This window comes from Orcinus orca, chromosome 1, assembly GCF_937001465.1.
Source record: "Orcinus orca chromosome 1, mOrcOrc1.1, whole genome shotgun sequence".
Taxonomy (NCBI): Eukaryota; Metazoa; Chordata; class Mammalia; order Artiodactyla; family Delphinidae; genus Orcinus; species Orcinus orca.
In genome coordinates, this window is record NC_064559.1 from 126,695,031 (window position 1) to 126,721,686 (window position 26,656).

The window sequence follows — 26,656 nt, forward strand, 5'->3', positions numbered from 1 at the left end:
TATCTATACTTTCAAATGTTGTTATGAAAAGCTGAAAAATTGGTTTTATTTTCACTGTAAGAATAATTTGAAAAAAAAGGAAAAGGAAAAGCATGGCTCATGCCTAAGGAAACACTACTGCTTGGAGAGATAATGATCACTGGGAACTGAGATGTCCTTAGTTTTGCTTTTATTTACTATTCCTTCTATATTGAACATTTTTCTGTCTCTTGGGGATAGAAATTCAAATGAGATCAAATATTTCGCATCAGATTGGTTATACCATAACGTGACTCATGTTCTTGTAAACTATTACTGCTACCCCTAACAAAAAATGTAAGAGGATAATAAGGTCAGTGTAGTATCAGGCCTGCTCGTTAAACCACAATTATGTGTATTGTTTCTACTCTGAACTTGCCTCTCCTGAGATATCATCTGTTGCCATGGGAAGCATGATTTTATTAGAAGTAAGAGGGATTGTGTGGAAAAGCTGATGTTTCCTATTACTGATTTGGGGACAAGTCTGGGATTTAGGATAAAGTACTGATCTTAAGGGAGGTATGGCCTTCCATTGAACAAGTTGTCATGAGGTTCTATCTCCAGCTTTATGATCCCCAAGAAATGATGCCTTCTTATTCTTGCCTGAAAGTAAGAACATCATTCCTGGGGTAACAACCCCTTCACCTTCAACCCAAGAATGAAAGTACATTTTATTTCCTATGGTCCGAGTCCACTCATATCAAAATATTTTTTTTAAATAAGAAAGATTTTTTAAAATAAGATGATCAACACATATCTACATAAAACTGAGCCATGGAGTTCTTAATATTGTAGAAGAGGCCAATCACTTACAGTCATAATTATTCAGAAATTATTTTGTCAAGATCAAAGTTTTCTATTCTGTTTTTATGTTCCATAGTCTTGATTCTATAAGAACTAGGAACAGAATGTTTGAGAGATAGGTAACACAGGAACTATAAATGTTAACATTTTGTGCTTCTCTCTTACCCACCGCTCCCCCACTCTCCAAGAATTCTTGAGTGCCTGTCACATCACTGCACATTTCTCTAGGATTGTGCCTTCATTATGTTGATTCACATTTTATATTTTTGAGTCACAAAGAACCATAGCAACACCCTGATGGTACTACCAGCTGATATTCAGGGAATATATTCTAAGGCTTGATTCATACAGACAAATGCAGAAAAGGAGTTTAGTCATTTATTCTGTTTTTCAAATGTAGGCAAGGAAAATAGTTTACTCTTTATAAATGACTTAAGGCCCTTAGTTGCCTAATCCTGTTAATGCTAGGGTGGGTATATATACAATAGTAGTATGATTCTATGGCCTTTTTCTGAGTGGGCCTTCCCCACCTACCCCCTTGCCTTTTCACCACTTTCACTTTCTGTGCTTTTGTTGGAAGTTTTAAATGTAAATAGGCAACTGAATGAAATTGGAATGCAGCTTGGTAGGGTGGGAAGAAAAGTGTGTGCACGGCAGTGTCTGGAGCAAATGGGTAATTCCCAATGCAGATGTTTTACCTGCAGATAATCAAGAGCTCTCTGTGGTAGGCTTCCATTTTCTGGGAAAGAGGTAGCTACTAGGATGAGGACCTTCCATAGAGCATGTGCCAAGCAAGGCTGCAGTGACTGTCATCGTTTATATTGTTAACCACAGCAGCTATCTGGTGCCACAAAAGGAAATGGGATGATGGTGTGAAAAGAAAGGTGAGGTAAAACGACTTGCAAAGAAGTGAGGATTGTAGAAGTAGTAGTTATGAGTATATCTCCTACAGTGAGTTATGTAACTCACAGAAACTGGGCAGTATGAACTACACCTCCTACATAGAAGTTCTTTGTTTGCAGTGGTTTAATTGTGCATCTATTAGCGGGAGAGGATAAGGAAGAGAGAAAGTGGAAAATAGTGACTCGGTTTCCTGCCTCAACATCTTAAGTGCCATCTTTCTGTCCCTTAAAGTTTCCTTTACAATGTATACTGAAGAGTACATTCTAGTATTTAACTTTTGTGCCTAAAAGCTTTATCAAGGGATAAAGGACTGGAATGAGACATGGGCTGGACACAAACATGAATCAGTTAGTCAAAACCCCAGTATTCTTACTTTCTGTGTGATCTTAGGTAGCTCTCTGAACCTTTGTGAGGCTCAGCTTTCTCATCTGTAGTGCTGGGTGTAAAGATGTCTGTTTCTCATGAATGATGTGGTTGTTGTATTTAAATAACGTAAAATTTTAAGCATTTGAAAAGTGGATAATATTGTTAATAAAATACTGCTTATTGTTGTTTAACCACATTAAGATGTGTTATTACTGGTATCGAAAAATGAGAGTTGACTTGCTACAATCATTTATATAATTCTTAGGCTTTATGTAGAAGAGAAGCAAACAATTTGTGTCATTAAGAAGCTTTTAGGAAATTATTTATACTACAATTTAGTTTAGTGAGAAATTTATGAATGCTCGTGGGGATTCAGTGATCTCTATCACACCATCATTAAGACATCATACCCAATGGAGACCATTTACGATGTGATTCAGATTCTTGATACAAATCATTCTCTTTCAGATTTTGTAGGGTATTTCTCCTGCCCTAAACTAGACTTCAGCTATAAAAGAAATGTTTAGTGATGTTTAAGGAATGGCTCCGTGTAAATAAAAATGCATGGTGTATGTTATATGGTAGGTACTCAACTAATGTTTTTATGCGGCCATAAGAGAATGGATGGACAAATTAACACATTCCCAGTGGCACCTCAGAAATAGTGAAGCTTGAACTCTAAATATTGAATAATGACATGTCCAATTTTGTGAAAAGCATCTTATGATCTTAAAATCGTAAGTAATTTTTGGTAGCAATAATATATCACAAAATTACTAGTTTTTGATCTTTGTATACATTAACGATTAAATCTGGCCACAGTATATTTAAAATTATTATGGTAATTTCATATAATGGATGGAAATAAAAGTCTGCAATGGAGATACAGGTGGAGGTTTAGCCCTAGCAGCACAGCTAGGATTGCTATATCATGAATAAAAATGCTTGTTTTCTGGTTTTCTGTGGCTGTGTGCTCCAAGCAGATTGCACCATTAACTGTTGTGAGAGATGGCTAGTCATGCAATAGTCACAGTCATTCTGGACATTATTAAGCTTCTAGAATGATGTCTCATTTCTTCATTCTGATATTATGTTAAAGATACAATCATATTGCCGTTGTCTTTACATTTATTGTGTTCTCTTAGAGATGTGGTGTTTTCTTTACCTGGAAAAGCATCTGGTATCTTTATTTTTATTTTAAAATGTCAGTGAAATTATTCTGAGAATTGAGCGACCAAGTATTTAAAGCTGAACATAAAGAGACCCATGCAATACGATTTATATGAATTCTTTATTTGCCATTTGACAAGTTGCATGTTTCCATCTGGCTTCTTTTCAGTTAAAAGAAGGAATAGAATGAGGTTTTGTAGAATACTACTTGCTTGGTAGAACTTAGAATATACCTCCTTCTGAGTTGACAGCTGTTGCAGTATGTTCAAGAAGTATCCATGATTTCTTCCCTGTGGCGTCACCAGGTGCTGCAATGCCCAGAAGAGTTAACGTGGCACTAACTTTTACAGATGTCTCCACTGGTATCCACATGTAAGAACTCTCTTGATGAAAACTTTGGGCAAACAGCAAGTCAGTAACTAAACTAAGCAATGTGTTATTGAGCACAAATTCTTTTTTAAAGTTTTGTTCCTTTGCTCATAAATTTTAAACAAAAATAGAAAACTTTAGTGAACTGTCAACTTTTTCCCTTAAAACTATAATACCAGAGTCTTTATTACATCCTTCATTTGTTTATCCTTCATTCATAATTTAACTCCAACTGAGCATTTCACTGAAATATTTTTGTTAATAATTCTGTTTAGTTCAAAAAGAGCATGAGGGTGATTATAAAAATACAGCACAATAAGTTAATACTGTTTTTCCTAGATTCTCAGATATCACTGATTTAAAAACATCTTTTTTGAAAGAATACTACTGTATTAATTGCAATTATAAAATACAACTTGATTTCAGATGCTTTATTGAAATAAAAATGTAGAAATTAAGTTATATAAGTAACCATTACATATCAAGCACTCAATAGACATTAAGTATCTCTAATCATTGTCTAATCATTACGACAACTGTGTGCAAAGAAGGTATTTTAACCCTGATTTATGAATGACAAATCTATAGTTTACCCTGGAGATGGAGTAATTTATTAGGATCCTGCAGCTAGTAAAAGTTAGAGCTGGTTCTGGTTGTTCAGCTTCCAAAATCCATACTCATTCCACAGTACCAAGTATATACATAAAAATGAAAGTAAATGGTACTATCAGGCCAAAGTAAAAATAAGGCAGAAAAATAAGGTGTAGCCAGGAGTGATAGTAGAGTACAAAATGCATACAGTGACTTATATACGTAATAAATATGAACCATAAATTCATCTATAAGTACCTTAGGAGCTAATGCAAAAAAGGAAACAAAACCCAATACAGACATGAATCACTGGATCCATAGAGAAAAATAAGCCAGCTGCTGGATAAAAGCTTCACATTTTCTGGTACAATAGAAATTTCTACTGTGGAAACAAAAAGAGGATTCTATGCAAATCAGTACTTTAATTTGTAGTAGTAATAATACTTATTTTGCTTTACTATAAATTTCACATAATAAAGACTTTATTCAGGTACACCATCTTTCTTAATTTTAGTGTCTCTTTACCCTATACTTCCAAACAGAACCATTGCAATTTTTATATCTTTTGGGTGTGTGTATGCAGTATGATAGATACAATAAGGGACTAAAGCTTTGGATATAACTTCTCAAACTATAATTGGAAAGTAGACTCAAAATTTAAGTCCATTGCTAGCATGCAATCAGTTATATCCTGGTCTCTTGAATTTAAAAATGCTTACATCATGTCATCAAAATCATTGTGTTATTCAAAATCTAAAAATATTATTTTAAATATAGCATTTTTCTCTCAGTCTGTTTTCAGTAGAGCTAGGGATTTTATTTTATTTGTTTATTTTAAATTTTAGATAATTTCTGTACTTCATGGTCATATTCCTGGCAAGAGTTTATTTTTAAAACAGAGTTTTCTGAAAATTAAGATATAAAAAGAATTGTCATAAGGTGGCAGTGTGTTTCAATGATAACCATCAGTATAGAAAGAGCTTGTTGCACCAAGTGGTTCCTTAACCATTGTTGTGCTGTACATAAAAATTCACTGTACCTAAGGATTTTTTTGGTTTGTTTTTTTTTTTTAGGAAAATTGAGCAGCTACTTCTTAGGGAATATGTGGAAAATTATCAAAGATACTACTCTTTTGAGTTTTACCGTTGCTAACTCCAATTTGTTAAATAGGTTTATGTATTCACTGCTGCATAAAGGGAAACCTTTCCCTTCACCCTATGCCTATATACAATGACGTAACAGTGAAATATTTCCTATTATAATCATTGACATGTTTTAGTGAGAAGTGATAACTAAGTTTACACATTTTAAGAAATATATCTTAGGTTATAGTAATTTTGAATGTTGAGAGTAATAATTATAATTTTCATTTTGGTGGTATTGAATACAGGAGTTTTTGGACATGGTTTAATAAACAGCATTCGTGTGTGGAGAAGTGATAGAAAGAATTTAAGTTTCTTAATGAAATGGACTAAGTTTAATTTCCTGCCTTCCTATTCATTAGCTTTGAGACGTTGAGCCAGTTACTTTGTCTCTGAGATTTTTCTTCTTATTAGTAATTTGGAGATAATAATAATGTTTACTAAATAAGGCCATTGAAAGATTAAATGAGATGATGTTATTGATGTGCTTACTAAACTTTGAGATATTTTGTTAATTATTATTACAACCAAAGAAAATATTTTTTTATTTCTAAGTATTTTCTGATGTGACCTTACTTGGAGAACACATTTGAGGTTTATCACATTTAGTTGTCACATTATTATGATATGGTACATAATTGTTACTTAACCATGCAGTCAAGCTAGAACAGCAACAGAAAAACAAAAGCATGTGTTGCTTGTCATCCCTCATTTATCAGCGCTTCAACATTTTTCACTTATTACCCATATTATGAAAGAGGTTACTAGGACATAGAGGACATGATCTCTGTCCTTAAATACCTTCCCATCTGGCTAGAAAAATAAAACTGGAAAAGAAATGGTAAGACCTGTGTTATGACCTCAGTTCTGCCATTAGCTAGCTTTGTAATCTTGAACATGTCTCTGTGGTTCTGTTCTCTCATTTGTAAATTGAACTTGATAATCTGTAAGGTCCCTTCTGGCACTTCTATCTTAAGAACATTTCATACTATGAATTTGTAAATAAGTAAGCACTGAATTGCATGTTAGTGAGTGAATGTGCAGTAAGGAGAAATTAATGTGGGCTTGGGTGTCTGGAGTATCTTTGACACTGTTTCCAAGAAACAGATTTATAGTTGCTCATAAGCAAAGGGAAAGTCATTTTCATTACAAAGTCATTTTTTCTATATTGCAAGTGAAAAATCAGACATACATAATATGAAAAAGCCTGGCATATATAAATTTTAAAATATTAATATTTTAAATAATCTGGGTTAAAAATGAATCATTATGGATTTTCACTACCAGCTGGTAGGTGGCAAATAATGACTACCCAGGGAAGAAAAGGAAGAAAGACATAAATAAATAATTATTAATTGTAGTTAATAGTTTAATCATGGTAAATAGTATCCAAACTTCATGTGGTATTTAAGATAATTTCGTTAGAAGTATATAATATCTGTCAGAAAACTTGAATACTACTTTAATTAAAATTAAAATGTAGCCTTTTCCAGCCTTTATGAACTCTTAAGGAGATACACTAAAAATGTCAAACCTTACAAAAACAGTGACAACTAAGTCTGATGGACAATTTAATAGTCTTGAAGAATTACATACTACATATACATCAGAAGGAATTCCCCTAAGAAAACTTTGGCCAGGTTTCTTATTTTTATTGTGCCTGAAATTTATATCATAAAAACTGCCTGAGACTGAGGGAGGAGGATACTTCATTGCTCTAGACTCTCGCTCCTGTCTCCACCATGCCTCCTTCCTCCTTCTACATATAGGCAGATCTTGAAAGTCCTAGAGAAACTGGATAGGAAGTCTTCAAAACTAATCAAGTCATAGGATCTTCTTTGAAAGGTAGTCCCAAGATAGTCACAGGACTTGGTCATGTGAAGCAGATGAACTCTGGTAGCAATGCCTGTAACTGTTACCCATTATCTTTTGTTTAAAGATAAGTACATGGGGCTTCTCTGGTGGCGCAGTGTTTGAGTCCGCCTGCCGATGCAGGGGACACGGGTTTGTGCCCCGGTCTGGGAAGATCCCACATGCCACGGAGCGGCTGGACCCGTGAGCCATGGCTGCTGAGCCTGCACGTCCGGAGCCTGTGCTCCGCAATGGGAGAGGCCACAACAGTGAGAGGCCTGCGTACCGCAAAAAAAAAAAAGATAAGTACATAGCTGTGCATGCACCTTGGAAGAATTTTAGGACCTCAACACAGTCATGAAGGCATGACTTCTATGAAAAAAGAGCAGAATACAGGAAGAGATAGGATAAGGGAGAGAGGTAAGACAGAACTGCTAAGAATCTAAAAAAAGAAAAATCCCACATTGGAGACAGTAATGAGTAGAACTAGGGCTAAAAATATAAAATAAAATCTGTGATAAAAAGAAGAAATTTGAGCAGTTCTTAATAATGCAGATGAAAATTACAATGTGTAACATGAGACAATCAATTATATTAAGGGTAAAATGATGGCCCAATATATATGATTTCAGTGATACACTCAAAACGTTTATATTCTAGCTACATTCTAGGCATACTAGATCTCAGTCAATTCTCTAGGGATACAGCAATGAACAAAGTAAATATTGTACCTGCTCTCACAGAGCTGACATCCTGTGGAGGGATGAAGAATTATAGACATGGGGACATAGAAATATATAATATGTTAGGAATGATAAATACTTTGAATAAAAAGAGCAGAGTAAGGGAATAGAGAGTAGGGGGGCAGAAATAGATGTGCCCCAAAGAGAAAGCAAAAATGTGGAAATGAGACAATAATCAGAGGCATAATAGAAGAATATTTTATTTACCTTGCAGTAATTTCTTTTTCTTTTTGTTACTGTCAAATTATTGTACTGCAATAATTAAGAAAAGTTCTATCAATATCTAGGCCAAAGAAACAGATTATAAGAGGGGGAAATATCAGTCGGCTTCACACATCTTATTTTCAATTCCATATGTCAGAAGACAGTGGAGAAATTCTATCTATAGAATTTTAAGGAAAAAATATATTGAGTTTAATAATTTTATGAAAAACTAAGATATTTATCTATGGTAGTGACAGAAAGATGTTCTTAAACTTTCAAGTGTTCAGAATATATACCGTTTAACCTATTAGGGAACATTACTGGAAAATGTTTTCCAAGTGAATGAAAAAAATTGAGAAATCAAGAATTGGAGTTTAAAATATCTTGGGTACAAGTGAATGTAAAAGACAAATATTCTTGAAAGAATAGGTTATAATGAAAACATGTCAATATAATGATGATGATTTGCATGTAAGACCCCAGACTGTAATAAAGAAGAATGAGTAATTATGGAGTAGGGAAATTAAAGAAGTCAAAAATATACAATTTTACTTTTAACTGACCAGGAGAAAAATTGATTCACTTATGCTATTAAATAAAACACCAAGAGAGCAACCAGAAAAATTCAAAGTAGAATATGTGCCTTGTAAAACATTGGGGAGACAAAAAAAAAAAAAAAGAAAAATGTTATGTACTAATTAACACTGCACTATTTATAATGAGAAAACTATTAAAATTAGGATGCTTGATAGAAACTCAATAGTAGTGAGAAATATGATAGCAGTAGGCAAATCAGTAAAAATTAATGAAGATATCAAATAAAAAATGAAAAACTGATAACTCAGTCTAAAAGCTGGTTCTTTGAAAAGATAAATCATTTATTTAGATAGACCATACCAAATGGATAAAAATAAATGCTATGAAACATAAATTCAGAATATTAGGAATGAGGAAGGAAATCTCCCCACAGATGCAGAAAAATTACTAGTTATTGCCCCACCTGAGGCAGGGCAGGAGTATTTTTTTTAATATAAATGTCAAATAGCTCTTTAAAGTTGATAACCACTGATGGATTATTAATGTGTCTGTTTCCCATTTACTTTCCAACAGTGGATACTTTTTAATACTTGGCAATCTGATGTGGGAAAAATTACATTTTGATTTAACTGGAAGTTTTTTGATAAAATTAAGCTTAAACATTTTAAAATATCTCAAATGGATGGCCATTTGTTTTTCACAATTGCCAATTTATAGTGTTATGGTTTATTTTATCTACATACACACAAACAAATATATCCTATATGTACAGATGTATATGTGTGTGCCCATATATATTTATATTTTAGATTTTAATGTTTTAAGATGTATTAAGGATGTAATAAATAAATGTAAGAAATAGAATATATGAATGAGACTTTTGCAGTAAATAAATTGTTACACTGAGATTTTGGATATCATATCTAATATATTTCATGTCATTTCCTGTGCTTGATCTAACACTTACAAAGATTTATTTACAAGAGTATTATGAATTTTCCCAGTTTAACAAAATAGAAATGACTGTTATATTATCCAGTCATCCTAGACAGAGCCTATGTCAAAAAGCTGTCATGGGGCTTCCCTGGTGGCGTAGTGGTTAGGAATCCGCCTGCGAGTTCAGGGGATACGGGTTCGAGCCCTGGTCCGGGAAGATCCCACATGCCACAGAGCAGCTGGGCCTGTGGTCCGCAACAAGAGAAACCACCACAATGAGAAGTCTGCACACTGCAACGAAGTGTAGCCCTTGCTTGCTGCAACTGGAGAAAGCCCACGTGCAGCAGTGGAGACCCAACTCAGCCAAAAATAAATAAATAAATTTATTAAAAAAAAAAAGCTGTCATGAAAATGTAGTGTGTTTTCTAGTTACTCAAAATAGTATGTTCTCATGTAAGGTGTTAGTCACAATTATCTTTTTCTGAAAATTGAACTATAGTTGCCATATAATATCATGTTAATTTCAGATGTGCAACATAGTGATTCTACATTTAAATACATTATGAAATGATCATCACTGTAAGTGTAGTAACCATCTATCACCATACAAAATTATTACAGTATTATTGATTGTATTCTTTATGATGCATTTTACATTCCTGTGACATATATTTTATAGCTGGAAGTTGGTACCCCTTAATCCCTTTCACCTATTTCAGCAACCCCCCACCTCCCTCCCCTCGGGTGACCACCAGTTTGTTCTCTGTATCTATGGGTCTGTTTCTGTTTTGTTTAGTTTGTTCATTTGTTTTGTGTTTTATATTCCACATGTGAGGTCGTACAATATTTGTCTTTCTCTGTCTGACTTCTTTCACTTAGCATAATACCCTTTAGATGCATCTGTGTTGTCTCAAATGGCAAGATTTCATTATTTTTTATGGCTGAGCAATATGCCATTGAGTATATATATACCACATCTTCTTTATCCATTCATCTATCAGTGGACACTTTGGTTGCTTCCATGTTTTGCCTGTTGTAAATAATGCTGTAATGAAAATAGGGGTGCTTTTTATTCCAGTGGGTATTTTTTCATTCACATGCACAACATTAATTATGCAAATATGTGTTTTCATATGTTCTAATTTGGAAAATGTTGGTACTCATAGAAAAAATGCATGCAAAAGTTTTAAAAAACTTTTGAAAAAGTTTTGTTCTTGAATAGTTTATTAAATATATCAGTCATTTCCTTATTTACATAGCTTAAATAATGACATTTTATCTTTTCTAATAGCTAAAAGCAATATACACACTCATATATCATAGTGCTACAAAAACATTTATTTTCATTAACTAATAGACTTTTTTTAATCAACTGTTGGAAATGTAGAGTTATACTGATAATAATGTTCACATAAAGCAACTAGGGTAACGTAATCTCTGAACTCAGGCAACTGCAGTTTAATTATGGAAGTGCAGCATGAACATGTTAATGAGCAGTGATACTTTGCATTTACAGAGCCTCCTGCCAAAACACTCTTCCTTCCGGGTCTTCCGATAGCTGGTTTTTTAATATCGTTTGGACTTACTTCAAATATTTTGTCTTAAGGGAAGCCCCAACTACCTAATCTAAATGATCCTTGCTCCTGTTAGTTAATTGCTTTTGTGTGTGTGTGTGTTTTGTTTGTTTCAAAGCATTTATCAGTAGCTAAAATCATATTGATGATTAATTTGCTTACTGATTTATTCCTTTATTTTTCCCAACCTCCACTCCCACTCAAAATGGAAGGTTTAAAGTGGAAGGATGATAACTTCTTCCTAATGTCTCCTATTTTCTGTTTTATTTCCCCAGACACTGTGTTCTTTATAAGTTATGGAGAAAAATAATGTTTGAATATTTTAAAGTTATTATCCAATGTGGAATAAGCAGCTAATTTGTGGCAGAAGTTTGAAAATATGTGCATCTATATTTTAACAACTAAGAAATATTTCTAAATTAAGTTCACATTTGACTTCGAGATGTTTTTCTCAAAATATATTGAGGGTAGTCTTGAGATCTTGTCCCACGCTTTGACAGTGTTAAAATTTTTTTTAATCTAAAAATGTAATGATTTAACAGTCACAGTCTCATAATTGTTCAAAATGAACACATCATTACTCAATGACAAATGTTTTCCAACCTGGTATGTTAAATGTTGTTTTATAACTCAAATGTATGATGGAGATTATTCTTATGCTTGAAGAATGTTGGTAAAAAATTGAGGAGTTTTTTAAAGGTAAAAAACCCATGATGAATTGGTTGAAACTTGATGTTCTATTGCTTTAGAAAAATTTATATAATTGTATTCAGCTCTTGTATTCTTTGAGCATGAAAATTGTTATACCAGAGTACTTCATTTCTTCCAAAAAATCCTTTTCCTTCCTGCAGAATAGTGCTAGTAAGTGGAAATCAAGGCAAGACCGGCAATTTCTACCTAATTTGTAAGAATCTGGGACATTCTGTCAATAGAAAGATGAATGGCTATAGAAAGTCATCTTATAAGTTATAACCTAGTAAAGGATATTTTTTTGGCAATTTTATATGAAAAACTGAATAGAGTTTTCATTTTTAAAATCTAATGATCTTTATTTTTTATCTGGGGGGATTATGTGATATAGTTAATATTATAAATATAATTTTCTTATTTCTTTTATTACTATATGACAAATATTTATCATATCTTGATAAAATAGCTTGTATTTTGTGAAATTTGGCTAAATTTGAAAGAGCTCTCATTTAACCTTCAATAAGTGGTAGACTGATATGTACTTTTCCTTATTAGGAAAAGATGCATTTTGAAATAAATATTTGTGATTTTGGGAGTCCTACAGGCATAAAAAGTAGTTTTACTTACAGCAAAAAATGTTGAACATTTATCCCTCTTGTAGTAGGAATTTAGCTTTTGTAATTGAAATATTTCCATTTTCACACGTGAAATAACTGCTTAACTGCTAAACTGCAAAGAAAATGACTAAATTTAGAATGTGAAAGGATACTTGAAATTTTTACATTATCACAGATCTTAATGTCTTCTAAAAGGCCAATAAAAAGGATGAGTGAATTTCTTTCACTGTCAATCTATGATTTGTGGGAAATTCTTGCCTATAGAATGATGTTTGGCAATGCTTGCTTGCATAAAAAAGAGTATTTAGAATCAGCTAACATAGAAATAAATGCTGATAAGAGCACACTCAGGGTAAAAGTACATTTTCTGCTTCCCAGGACTGTAGCCTGATTACAGTGAATTTTAAAATTATTATGTTTAATACACAAATATGCACACAGTACTTTTTAGAAAACTGTAGATTATGTGTCTGGCATTACAAAATCTAGAAGTTTTAGATATAGGAAGATGCTTGCTCAATAATTTCCATAATTAGGAAGGGATATACTTACATATTTGAGAGAATCCTCAGATTCCCAGAACTTCAGAGGAACTGATTGCTCTTTTTCTGGGTCATCTCCTTCTTAAATTGAGCCATTATAAATTTATTCATGAAAACATTTAAGTAAAAAGTAGATATTGTAATAGTGTGTTTTCTCTCAACTTTGTCAAATCTCAGCCTCTCTTTTGTGCATAGCAGAAAGAACAAAGTCATAAGATGAAAGAACCTAAAATGACCATCTGGTTCTGGCCCTATTTAAAGAGAGGACTGTTGAAATTAATTCTAGATGTTGTTAAAAATTTGGATGTTATTTAGTCTGCATTTGAGATTTTTAGAGGATCATTGCATGTATCAATTAGCTATTGCTGCATAACAAGCAATCCCCAAACTCAGAAGCTTAAAACAATAGTATTTATTATTGTACATGAGTATACTTACACATCCCGTCAGGGCTAAGTTTTGCAGATAGCTTTGCTGATCTTGACTAAACTCTTTCACATGTTTGAGGTTGGCGGCCTATTGGGAGGTCCGGGTAGCCTTGGCTTTTACAACTGGACTCTCCTCCCTGTGGTCACTCATGTACTAGCTACATCAGGCTAGATAGGAGTTGTTCACACAGGAATGTCAGAGCTCCAGGAGAGGGGGCATAAGCATGAAAGATCTCTTGAGGCCTAGCTTCAGAACTGGCACACGATTTGCCACATTCTCTTGGCCAAGGCAGTTCACAGCATCAGCTTATATTCAAGGATTTGGGAAATAGATCTACCCTTTGATGAAAGGAGCTGCAAAGTCACATGGCAAAGGGTGTAGATATGGGAAGGGGTGAAGAAACTGGTCCATTTTTCTACCACTCTATTATAGACCACTTCTTGCATCAGTTACACATGTCTCTCCCAAAAGCAAAATTTCCTCACTTCCAACTCAGCACTATCAGAAATCTTGTCCAGTTCTAGTATCATGTTAATTACAGGGTCTCATAAACTACATAAAGTTCTGATGTGATTCCTCAGATGCAGCTTCAAAAGGGGGGAAAATGAGAGGCACCAAACAGTCACTGGTCCACAGTAATTCTGAAACCATGCTGGAAAAATATTATCAAGTTCCTCAACTCCAAAAATAGGAAATGTTCCTTGATTAGGTCCTGACTCTTCCCCTTGGGAGTAAGTTTCCAGTTCATTGTTCCCCATGGCCCCTTCTCAGATTTTTGCTCTGCTCTTTGTGATGTCCTTCCTAATCTGTTACTTTTCTCGGCTACTTCTGAAGAAATACTTCTCAGGTCCATTTTGGGACCAGAGTAGTTTTCTTAGGCTTATTCCTCTCATAGAAAGTTAGAGGCCCAGAAGATGTTTTGCAATTTGAACAATTTAAATCGCTTTTATTAAAGGTTGGTGGCTCTTTTACCTATGAAACTTACTATAAAATTTTGTGGGCTTTCTCTATGTCTGGTATAGTTTACTCTTCACCACAAAAGCCAAACCACAATCGTTTTCCAGAAATGCTTCTCTTTATACACTTTTTTATTGCTATTTTTTTTTTGTTTTGATTTGGTGTCTGTGAGACCACACCTTAAAGATTTCTAGAAGCCCATGTCCTCGTCCTCATCTTTTCTCTCACCACTGGACACGACTTAATTCTTTTAGAGATCTTAGCAAAGGGCCTTACAACCTAAGCCTTGATTTCATTGTACTCCTTGGGCCTCATTTCACTTTGAAAATCTTTTGCCAGCGGGGAAGACTACAGATGAGAAAAATTTTATTTTCAAACTTAGCTACCCTCAGCTTCACTATATTCCCTCTAAAATTGACTTGCAAATGGACAAGTACCTTCTTGGTTCACTCTTTATTAATATACCTTAAATGTAGTAAGACCAACTGACATTCTGAATATATCACCTGAAAAATCATCTTGCCAAGATCCATAAATTCATGAGGTATATTATAATATCTTGCTTTAGATTTACTACAGGGCACAGTGTTACATTTGCTGCTACAAAACACAAGTCACCATTATTTTTCCAGCATCCCTAATAATTCCAGCACCTTCCCAGCCTTTACTAATAATTCTCTTGCCATTTTTCTATCCTTTGTAAGAATTTTCCACCTCTGACTACCTCCTCATTGTAGAGCCAGTGCCACATATTTTAGGTTTTTGTTATGATAGTACTGAACTTCTAGGTACAGTTTTCCTATCAATTAGCTATTGTCACCTAAAAAACCACCCCCAGCTCACTGGTTTGAACAATGTGCGTATATTACTGCTTACCAGACTATGGGTTGGATGGAGAGTCCAATAGATTGGCATTAGCTTTGATTGATTGGCCAGTTTTTGCAGAAGTTGTTAGTATGTCCTCAAGAGTAAGGCTACCAGAACGGAGCCCGCGTTTGGGCAGAGCTGGAACTCCTGGCTTGAGGTCCCTCTCCTCTGCCATCACCGAGCTGCCCCTGAGCCCCAGGGCACGGCAGCCTCACTCTGCTGCCGGATCTGGAGAGGTCCCACTGACTGAAGCCACGACCCTCCTGGGGACTGCGGGCTGGCAGTGTGGCTAACAGGGTCTTGGTGCTCCAACCAGCTGTCAGGCCTGAGCCTCTGAGGTGAGAAAGCCTAGGTCAGGACATTAGACCACCAGAGACCTCCTGACCCCACCTAATATCACTTGGCGAGAGCTCTCCCAGAGATCTCCATCTCAATGCTAAGACCCAGCTCCACCGAACGACCAGCAAGTTCCAGTACTGGACACCCCATGCCAAACAACTAGCAAGACAGGAACACAACCACACCCACTAGCAGAGAGGCTGCCTAAAATCATATGAAGTTCACAGACACCCGAAAACACACCACTGGATGTGGTGCTGCCCACCAGAAAAACAAGAGCCAGCATCATCCACCAGAACACAGGCACCAGTCCCCTCCACCAGGAAGCCTACACAACCCACGGAACCAACCTAACCCACTGGGGGCAGACACCAAAAACAACGGGAACTACAAACATGCAGCCTGCAAAAAGGAGACCCAAAACACAGTAAGTTAAGCAAAAAGAGAAGACAGAGAAATACGCAGCAGATGAAGGAACAAGGTGAAAACTAATCAGACCAAACAAATGAAGAGGAAATGGGCAGTCTACCTGAAAAAGAATCCAGAGTAATGATAGTAAAGATGATCCAAAATATTGGAAATACAATGGAGAAAATACAAGAAACGTTTAACGAAGAGCTAGAAGAACTAAAGAGCAAACAAACAATGATGAACAACACAATAAATGAATTTAAAAATTCTCTAGGAGGAATCAATAGCAGAATACCTGAGGCAGAAGAACAGATAAGTGACCTGGAAGATAAAATAGTGGAAATAACTACTGCAGAGCAGAATAAAGTAAAAAGAATGAAGAGAATTGAGGACAGTCTCAGAGACCTCTGGGACAACATAAAATGCACCAGTATTAGAATTATAGGGGTCCCAGAAGAAGAGAAAAAGAAGGGGACTGAGAAAATATTTGAAGAGATTATAGTTGAAAACTTCCCAGATATGGGAAAGGATATAGTCAAGTCCAGGAAGTGCAGAGAGTCCCATACAGGATAAATCCAGGAGAAACACACCAAGACACATATTAAATCAAAATATGAAAAATTAAATACAAAGAAAAAATATTAAAAGCAGCAAGGGAAAAGCAACAAATAACATACAAGCAAATCCCCATAAAGTTAACAGCTGATCTTTCAGGAGAAACTCTGCAAGCCAGAAGGGAGTGGCAGTACCTATTTAAAGTGATGAAAGGGAAAAACCTACCACCAAGATTACTCTGCCCAGCAAGGATCTAATTCACATTTGACGGAGAAATTAAAACCTTTACAGACAAGCAAAAGCTAAGAGAATTCAGCATAACAAAACCAGCTTTACAACAAATGCTAAAGGATCTTCTCCAGGCAGGAAACACAAGAGAAGGAAAACACCTACAATAACAAACACAAAACAATTAAGAAAATGGTAATAGGAACATACATATCAATAATTACCTTAAATGTAAATGGATTAAATGCTCGAACCAAAAAACAAAGACTGGCTGAATGGATACAAAAACCAGAGCTGTATATATGCTGTCTATAAGAGACCCACTTCAGATCTAGGGACACATACAGACTGAAAGTGAGGGGATGGAAAAAGCTATTCCATGCAAATGGAGATCAAAAGAAAGCTGGAGTAGCAATTCTCGTATCAGACAAAATAGACTTTAAAATAAACACTATTACAAGAGACAAAGAAGGACACTACATAATGGTCAACTGATCAATCCAAGAAGAAGATATAGCAATTCTGAATATGTATGCACCCAACATAGGAGCACCTCAATACATAAGGCAAATGCTAACAGTTATAAAAAGGGAAATCGACAGTAACACAATAATTGTAGGGGACTTTAACACCCCAGGTTCACCAATGGACAGATCAGCTGAAATGAAAATAAATAACGAAGCACAAGCTTTAAATGCTACATTAAACAAGATGGGTTTAATGGATATTTAAGGACATTCCATCAAAAAATAACACAATACACTTTCTTATCAAGTGCTCATGGAACATTCTCTAGGACATATCATATCTTGGGTCACAAATCAATCCTTGGTAAATTTAAGAAAATAAAAATCGTATCAAGTATGTTTTCCGACCACAATGCTATGAGACTAGATAATAATTACAGGAAAAAAACTAAAAAATACAAAAAACAAAACAAAACAAAAACAAAAACATGGAAGCTAAACAATGCTACTAAATAACCAAGAGACCACTGAAGAAATCAAAGAGGAAATCAAAAAATACCTAGAAACAAATGACAATGAAATCACGACGGCCCAAAACCTATGGGATGCAGCAAAGAAGTTCTAAGTGGGAAGTTAGTAGCAATATAATCCTACCTCAAGAAACAGGAAAAATCTCAAATAAACAACCTACCCTTACACCTAAAGCAATTAGAGAAAGAAGAACAAAAACCCCCCAAAGTTAGCAGAAGGAAAAAAATCATAAAGATCAGATCAGAAATAAATGAAAATAAATGAAGGAAACGATAGCAAAGATCAATGAAACTAAAAGCTGGTTCTTTGAGAAGATAAATAAAATTGATAAACCATTAGCCAGACTCATCAAGAAAAAAAGGAAGAAGACTCAAATCAACAGAATTATAAATGAAAAAGAAGTAACAACTGACAGTGCAGAAATACAAAGGATCATGAGAGATTACTACAAGCAACTATATGCCAATAAAATGGACAACCTGGATGAAATGGACATATTTGTAGTAAAGTACAACCTTCTGAGACTGAATCAGGAAGAAATAGAAAATATGAACAGCCCAATCACAAACACTGAAATTGAAACTGTGATTAAAAATCTTTCAACAAACAAGAGCCCAGGACCAGATGGCTTCACAGGTGAATTCTCTCAAACATTTAGAGAAGAGATAACACCTATCCTTCTCAAACTCTTTCAAAATATAGCAGAGGGAGCAATGCTCCCAAACTCATTCTATGAGGCCACCATCACCCTGATACCAAAACCAGACAAAGATGCCACAAAGAAAGAATACTACAAGCCAATATCACTGATGAACATAGATGCAAAAATCCTCAACAAAATATTAGCAAACAGAATCCAGCAGCACATTAAAAGGATCATACACCATGATCAAGTGAGGTTTATCCCAGAATGCAAGGATTCTTCAATATATGCAAATCAATGTATGTGATACACATATTAACTAATTGAAGGATAAAAGCGATACAATAATCTCAATAGATACAGAAAAAGCTTTCGACAAAATTCAACACCCATTTATGAAAAAAACTCTCCAGAAAGTAGTCATAGAGGGAAGTTACCCCAACATAACAAAGGCCATATATGACAAACCCACAACCACATTGTTCTCAGTGGTGAAAAACTGAAACCATTTCCACTAAGATCAGGAGCAAGACAAGGTTGCCCATTCTCAACACTATTATTCAACATAGGTTGGAAGTTTTAGCCACAGCAATCAGAGACGAAAAAGCAAAAAGGAATCCAAATTGGAAAAGAAGTAAAACTGTCACTGTTTGCAGATGACATGATTCTATACATAGAGAATCCTAAAGATGCTACCAGAAAACTACTAGAGCTAATCAATGATTTTCGTAAAGTAGCAAGATACAAAATTAATGCACAGAAATCTCTTGCATTCCTATACACTAATGGTGAAAAATCTGAAAGAGAAATTAAGGAAACACTCCCATTTACCATTGCAATGAAAAGAATAAAATATCTAGGAATAAACCTACCTAAGGAGACAAAAGACCTGTATGCAGAAAATTATAAGACACTGATGAAAGAAATTAAAGATACAAATAGATGGAGAGATATACCATGTTCTTGGATTGGAAGAATCAACATTGTGAAAATGACTATACTACCCAAAGCAATCTACAGATTCAGTGCAATCCCTATCAAACTACCAATGGCATTTTTCACAGAACTAGAACAAAAATATTTACAAATTGTATGGAAACATGAAAGTTTCCGAATAGCCAAAGCAATCTTGAGAAAGAAAAGCGGAGCTGGAGGAATCAGGCTCCCTGACTGCAGACTATACTACAAAGCTACAGTAATCAAGACAGTATGGTACTGGCACAAAAAAAGAAGTATAGATTAGTGGAACAGCATAGAAAGCCCAGAGATAAACCCACGCACATATGGTCAGCCTATCTTTGATAAAGGAGGCAAGAATATACAATGGAGAAAAGACAGCCTCTTCAATAAGTGGTGCTGGGAAAACTGGACAGCTATATGGAAAAAATGAAATTAGAAGACTCCCTAACACCATACATAAAAGTAAACTCAAAATGGATTAGAAACCTAAGTGTAAGGCCAGACACTGTAAAACTCTTAGAGAAATACATAGGTAGAACACTCTATGACATAAATCATAGCAAGATCCTTTTGACCCACCTCCTAGAGAAATGGAAATAAAAACAAAAATAAACAAATGGGACTGAATGGAACTTAAAAACTTTTGCATGGCAAAGGAAACCATAAATAAGATGAAAAGACCACCCTCAGAATGGGAGAAAATATTTGCAAATGAAGCAACTGACAAAGAATTAATCTCCAAAATATGCAAGCAGCTCATGCAGCTCAATATCAAAAAACCAAACAACCCAATCCAATAGTGGGCAGAAGACCTAAACAGATATTTATTCAAAGAAGATATACAGATTGCCATCAAACACGTGAAAGGATGCTCAACATCACTAATCATTAGAGAAATGCAAATGAAAACCGCAATGAGGCATCACCTCACACCCGTCAGAATGGCCATAATCAAAAAACCTTCAAATAACAAATGCTGGAGAGGGTGTGGAGAAAAGGGAACCCTCTTGCACTGTTGGTAGGAATGTAAATTGATACAGTCACTCTGGAGAACAGTATCGAGGTTCCTTAGAAAACTCAAAATAGAACTATTATACAACCTAGCAATCCCACTACTGGGCATATACCCTGAGAAAACCATAATTCAAAAAGACATATATACCCCAATGTTCATGGTAGCTGTATTTACAATAGCCAGGACAGGGAAGCAACCTAAGTGTCCATTGACAGATGAATGGATAAAGAAAATTTGGCACATATATACAATGGAATATTACTCAGCCATGAAAAGAAACAAAATTGGATTATTTCTAGTGAGGTGGATGGACCTAGAGTGTGTCATACTGTGTCATACTGAGTGAAGTAAGTCAGAAAGAGAAAAACAAATACTGTATTCTAACACGTATATATGGAATCTAAAGAAAGAAAAAGTTCTGAAGAACCTAGGGGCAGGACAGGAATAAAGACGCAGATGTAGAGAATGGACTTGATGACATGGGGAGGGGGAAGAGTAAGCTGTGACAAAGTGTGAGAGTGGCATGGACATATATACACTACCAAATGTAAAATATATAGCTAGGAGGAAGCAGCCGCATAGCACAGGGAGATCAGCTCATGCTTTGTGACCACCTAGAGGGGTGGGATAAGGAGGGTGAGAGGGAGATGCAAGAGGGAGGGGATATAGGAATATATGTATACGTATAGCTGATTCACTTTGTTATAAAGCAGAAACTAACACAACAATGTAAAGCAATTATACTCCAATAAAGATGTTAAAGAAGAAAAAAATAAAAACAAGAGTAAGGCTACCAGCTACTCTCCTGCTTATGTTGTAAGCCCACCTGTGAGGTGTGAGTTTTTGACTAGAGATGGAATTTGGAAATTCTTGAGTGGTATACTTATGTGGTATTACCTGCCACAGGTGCTTGTGTTCTACGGCTGATTCTATGTCCTATGAGCTTGCACCTGAATTTCTCAGATATCCTACCTTAGTGTAATGGCTGTTGAGTGTAGTGACCTTGAGGTGGTCCAATAGCCTGTCTGTAGCCACGGCCCATAAAAATGTATTAAAGAAAAAATTTCTTCAGACATTTTTCTGTCGTATGTTAAATATTCAAGCAATGAAACATAATCTGCAAAAGCATTTCCTTCCCACAAACTCTATAAAGAACTCCCACAAGTTTATGACAGTGTCATATATTAATGCTTAAAAAAAACAGCAAAGAACCTCATCAGAGTGAAAGTTAAATGTTGGAGAACATTTAAATCTATCACTGAATGGTAGGGAGGTCAAGGGATTTAAACTTATAAGCCTCAGAAAGGATGAGTCTTTTTAATGTTTTGTGGCAGGAGAATATCATTATAAAATAAGTATTTAAAGAAGATTTAGGAATTCCCTGGCCGTCCAGTGGTTAGGATTCTGTGCTTACACCGCAGAGGGCGCGGGTTTGATCCCTCATTGGGGAACTAACATCCTGCATGCTGCCTGGTGCTGTCTCAGGAAAGCTGAGTCATTTTATCTTATACTATATTTTAATTTCATAATGCTAGAATTTTATGTATGGATAGAATAAATACCATATGCATCTAACATTTTTTTCTCTTTCTATGCTTTGTTCTCTTTTCTTGTTTTTCTCTTCTTTCTTTCTGTATTCTTCCTTCTTGTTTCATTGTTACTTTTTCACCCCTTTATCAGTTCTTTTCCTTTTTTATTCCATTTTTTTGTTTTTCCTTTTTTCTCAACATTATCACCTCTTCCTTCCAGTTTCCTATTCTCCTTTTCTCCCCTCTTTCTCATGCTTTCCTTCTTACCTCAACAGATTGTCAGCAGTGTTTTCTTGTTATTTTTTATATATAGTGTTATCTTTATGTTAATTCTAAATTAATAAAATATTTAGTAGCTATTAGTAAAAGCAATTATGACCTGATTGGAAAAAAAAGTAAAATCCTTGAGGATGTTTTCACACACAATAAATGCATGCTAATTAGGTTAGTATGAAGCTTTACTTTCAGAGAGAAATAAGATTCATAATAGATGTTTGAATGACTATTGAGAATCTTAATATCCTATTTGGAATTTTAAATCCTCATTTCAGATCCCTGGCATAAATCAAAATAATCGAGTTAATAAATCATAATAATTTAAAATATGCATTATCTTTTTATGATGCATTCTACTGCTATGAAAAAACTTTTAATTAATTGGCAAGATTATTGAAGTCAGTTTAACAAATTTGAGCTCCTACTATGTGTGATAAACTAGCCTAGGAAACAGAATATATTATTGGATATGATAATTAAGATCCTTTCTCTTTCTTGATTGAGGAATTCAGAGAAGTGATAGGTCAGTTTTGAGGGAGATAATAAAATCAGTCGAAGAGGTAGATTGGATGTGCTTTTGCTAGGAGGAGGAAAGTTGAGGGGAATGATAGAAGAACAAGATGGAGAGAATTGTAAAGGTAATTTAAGAATATCATACTGTACAGTTTTAAAAAGCATTGGTTGCATGTAGGGGCAGTGAGTGGGAGATAAATGAGATGGTAGATACATTAATTTGTTTATCTAGCATTTATTAAGCCTCTGCTATTAGCTGGGCACTGTGCTAGGTATAGAGTGATGCAGAGAGGAATAAAAGTGGGCACTGCTCTGAAAGTTTTACAAACTAGAGGGGGAGGCAGCTGGGTAAATAAATTAGTTTAACCAAATACATAAACAGAGAAAGGTAAGACACAATGCAGGCATTGGTCTTTTCTTTCTTGGTTAATCAGGAATATTAGAGACTGCTGTCCTTATTGGGTATTCAAGGGGACGGGGAAGTAACATTTATTGAGCACTTACTACATTACAAATATTTAGCAAGACTGTAGGTATTTAATCTCCTTTTGTCCTGATAATAACTCTATGAATCCCCTTGTATAGATTCAGAAGGTGAGGCTCACAACAGTTGTGACTTGTCACATTAATAAGTGGAAAAGACAGGATTTGAACCCAGATCCATTTGATTTTAAAATAGTACTATTTCTATTATCATTTTTCAAGAGTCTACACTTCATTTGACAGTTATTAGAAAATAGTATGACTGCCATGTAATAATATGATTGGAGATATCCAATCATACTGAAAATAAATAATATTCTGGGTAGTAGGTAGTAATAAGGCTTTATGCTAGGGGGACTGGAAGGAAATAATGAAGATAGGAGTACTTGTGGAGAAAGAATCTGAGGCCAAGAAAGAGAGGATTCAGAGAACAACTAAAGAAGTTTTGACCTAAGTAATTTTTTAAAATATGGAAACTAAATCAAGTGAGAGAAAAGCTGGGGGAAATAATGTATCTCTTTCCATTCCTTCTACTACCTGTTTGCTCATGACCTCATCATGACTTGGCAGGAATATGACAGTGACCTGTTGTTCATTCTTTATACTGACATCAGAATTAGTTCCTAAAGAATCCTCTGAATAGTCATTTCCCACTCTCTGCTGTACAATGATGTTTAAAGTCCTTATCCCAGAATATAAATATATTAATCTTTTTCGCTGTGTGCTGCAGGTTATATGAATTCTCCAGTATCATATTACAATTGAGTAAATTTCTCTCTGACCTGCATCCACTCTAGAATGTATCCCATCTATTATACTTTCATTTCAACAACAAAACTTCCTATTTCCTGATTTTCTATTTGGTTCTTTTCAATATCCTCCCATTTCTTTTTCATTTCTGCTTGTTTTTGTTTCATATGTTACTCTTTTGTTTTTAAGGAATGGTATTTACTACTATTTTTTTTTACAGTTGAACTTTTAAAATATTTCTTTATTTTATTATTTTAATTGGGGTATAGTTGCTTTACAATGTTGTGTTAGTTTCTGCTGTACCAGCAAAGTGAATCAGCTATGTGTATACATATATCCCCCCTGTTTTGGATTTCCTTCCCATTTAGTTCACCACAGAGCATTGAGTAGATTTCCCTGTACTATATACAGCAGGTTCTACTCCATTATTTTATTTTATTATGAGGATTATAAACATAGTAATCTTGAAATTTTCAGATTACTCTGTATTTTCACTGTAATAAATTCAATTCCTGATTACTGGCAGTCTTTTACGTAAGTTTTTCATTGTCTGTTTTTATAAATTTTGTGTGTTTGTGTATATTGAGTGATTGTTGTGCTTATTTGTTTTTCTCTTGATGAAATGTGTTTTTCTTCCCTTCCCATGTAATAATTCCATGGTTGCCTCGATATGGATCTCATGTCTTCTGTTGGTGGCTCTGGAAGTTATCCCATAGTAATATTGTGTTGATGTTGTATCTGTGGTAACCACATGAGGGGTGGCTTGACCCATGTCTTAGAATCAAGTCTGTGTTAGCTTCCTTCTGTCTCTCTTTGGCATAAAGCTTTATATGAGTCTTTATTCAAATTAGCACAACTCTCAGTATTTTTCTAATCCCTTACATGGTAAAGGTCCATGATTTTAAGCAGAGAGTCATATTCCAGTCCCCCATCTCAGGTGGGGCACTTTTGGTCTCAGTTATATCAAAAGAGTTGATTCTAGGCTCTCTATGCTTGCTTCAGGGCCTGGAGCCCATCAGACCTGTTGCTTCCAATCTGCTTGCTACTCTGTGGTTTTGTTTCTTTTCCTATCCGTTGAGGTATCTCAGTTGTTCTTTAGGTTACCTCTGCACTTTTAACATATGTATATATGGAGGGAGGGAGATGGGGAGGCAGAGAGAGAGAGAATGTCATGTGGCTATTTGAAATGAAGATGAACTTCAAATCAAAATTTTACAATGTCATTTTAACCAAAATTCTTAGAAGACTAGTAAAACTTAGTTCTAATCCAGACTATATTTCTGGACAGTTTTTTCTAGCTACTGCTTCTCAGGTACCTGTTACTCTAACCTTCCTGTAGAACAGCTTTTTCAGGAACACACCATGTAGTTTTACGTTCCATGCCTTTTCTCATTCTGTTTCTTCCACCGAATACCGCCCCCCCCCGCCCCCGCTTTCATTCTCTCTCTGTCATAGTCATTGTTCTTTAAGACCAGATTGATTAAAAGCCACTTTCTGAAGAACACTTCCCTTGACTCTCCCCACTATAAACTTATCACTGCTTTCTTTTTGCTTCTGGAGCATTTTGTACTATCTTTTAATTTATCTCACCATATATAGCCATGATTAGGTGTTTAAATATTTGCTGCCCAACAATATGGTTATTGTGTAAAGTCATGGATCACATTCTATTCATTTTTAAAACCCTGGTGTGTGTTTGTCACATGGTAGGTACTTAGAAAATGCCTGATAAATAAATATGATGTTATTGCTGAAACAAATTAGAGTCATGTCTTTTCTTAATAGCATCTCAGTTTAGGAATGTGAGTTTAATACAAATATATATGTATACACATATATATAAAAGATTATAGAAGGTGGCAATACAGTATAAAAATTGTGTGTCTTACAAATCTTCATCTAAAACAAAATATCATTTTTTTAAAAAAAATGATATGTAGTGGTTTATATACAAAATTAAGCAAACATATAGTTTCTTATTTGTCTTCTAAGAGAAATATACCAATGTTAATTTAGACAAATGCTGTTTTCCACTATTACGTAACTTTATGGCTAGGAAGGAAAGGAAATATCAAAGAGAGTGGTGAGGTTATAAGAAGCCACATGAATAAATCTGTTGGATTATCGAAGAAGAGATAAGCATAATATTAAAAGGCAATTTGGCAGTGAAGACTCAAAATTCAGGATTTTAGCAATTTTAAGAAGTGTAGACTAGAGACGGAGAGAGACAGAATGATGACAGAAATTCTGACAGGATGACAGAAATAAAAAATCTGACCTAATGAGTAGTCAACAGATCTTTGGAGTTTTAGGGCCTTAGGAAAGTTAGTGAAATATTTCTGAATACCAACTCAGCAAAAGGTGTATATCTGTGGGATTCAGTAATTCTGGCTTATAGCTTGGGCAGCAAGTAAACAAAATACAGGTCAAAAGACTTAGTCCCCGAGAGACATGCTCCAGGTAAGGTGTTGGTGGGATGAGTATGAACACCAGCAAACAGAATGTGTAAGTGAATCCATGTCTGTTTTGAATAGCTACTTGGGCTTCAGCCCTTCATGTACATTATTAAATTCTCATGATTCTAAGGTAAGTATTAATCTCATTTTCCAGATGGGAAAAGGTAGGCATAGAAAGATTAGGTGGCTT

At 34.9% G+C, this 26,656-nt stretch overlaps 1 protein-coding gene across 2 annotated transcripts in view; it reads left to right on the forward strand.

Annotated features, from left to right (window-relative positions):
- The window catches only part of DPYD (dihydropyrimidine dehydrogenase), a 795,698-nt gene that overhangs the window by 148,842 nt on the left and 620,200 nt on the right, over positions 1-26,656 (forward strand). The window lies entirely within an intron of this gene.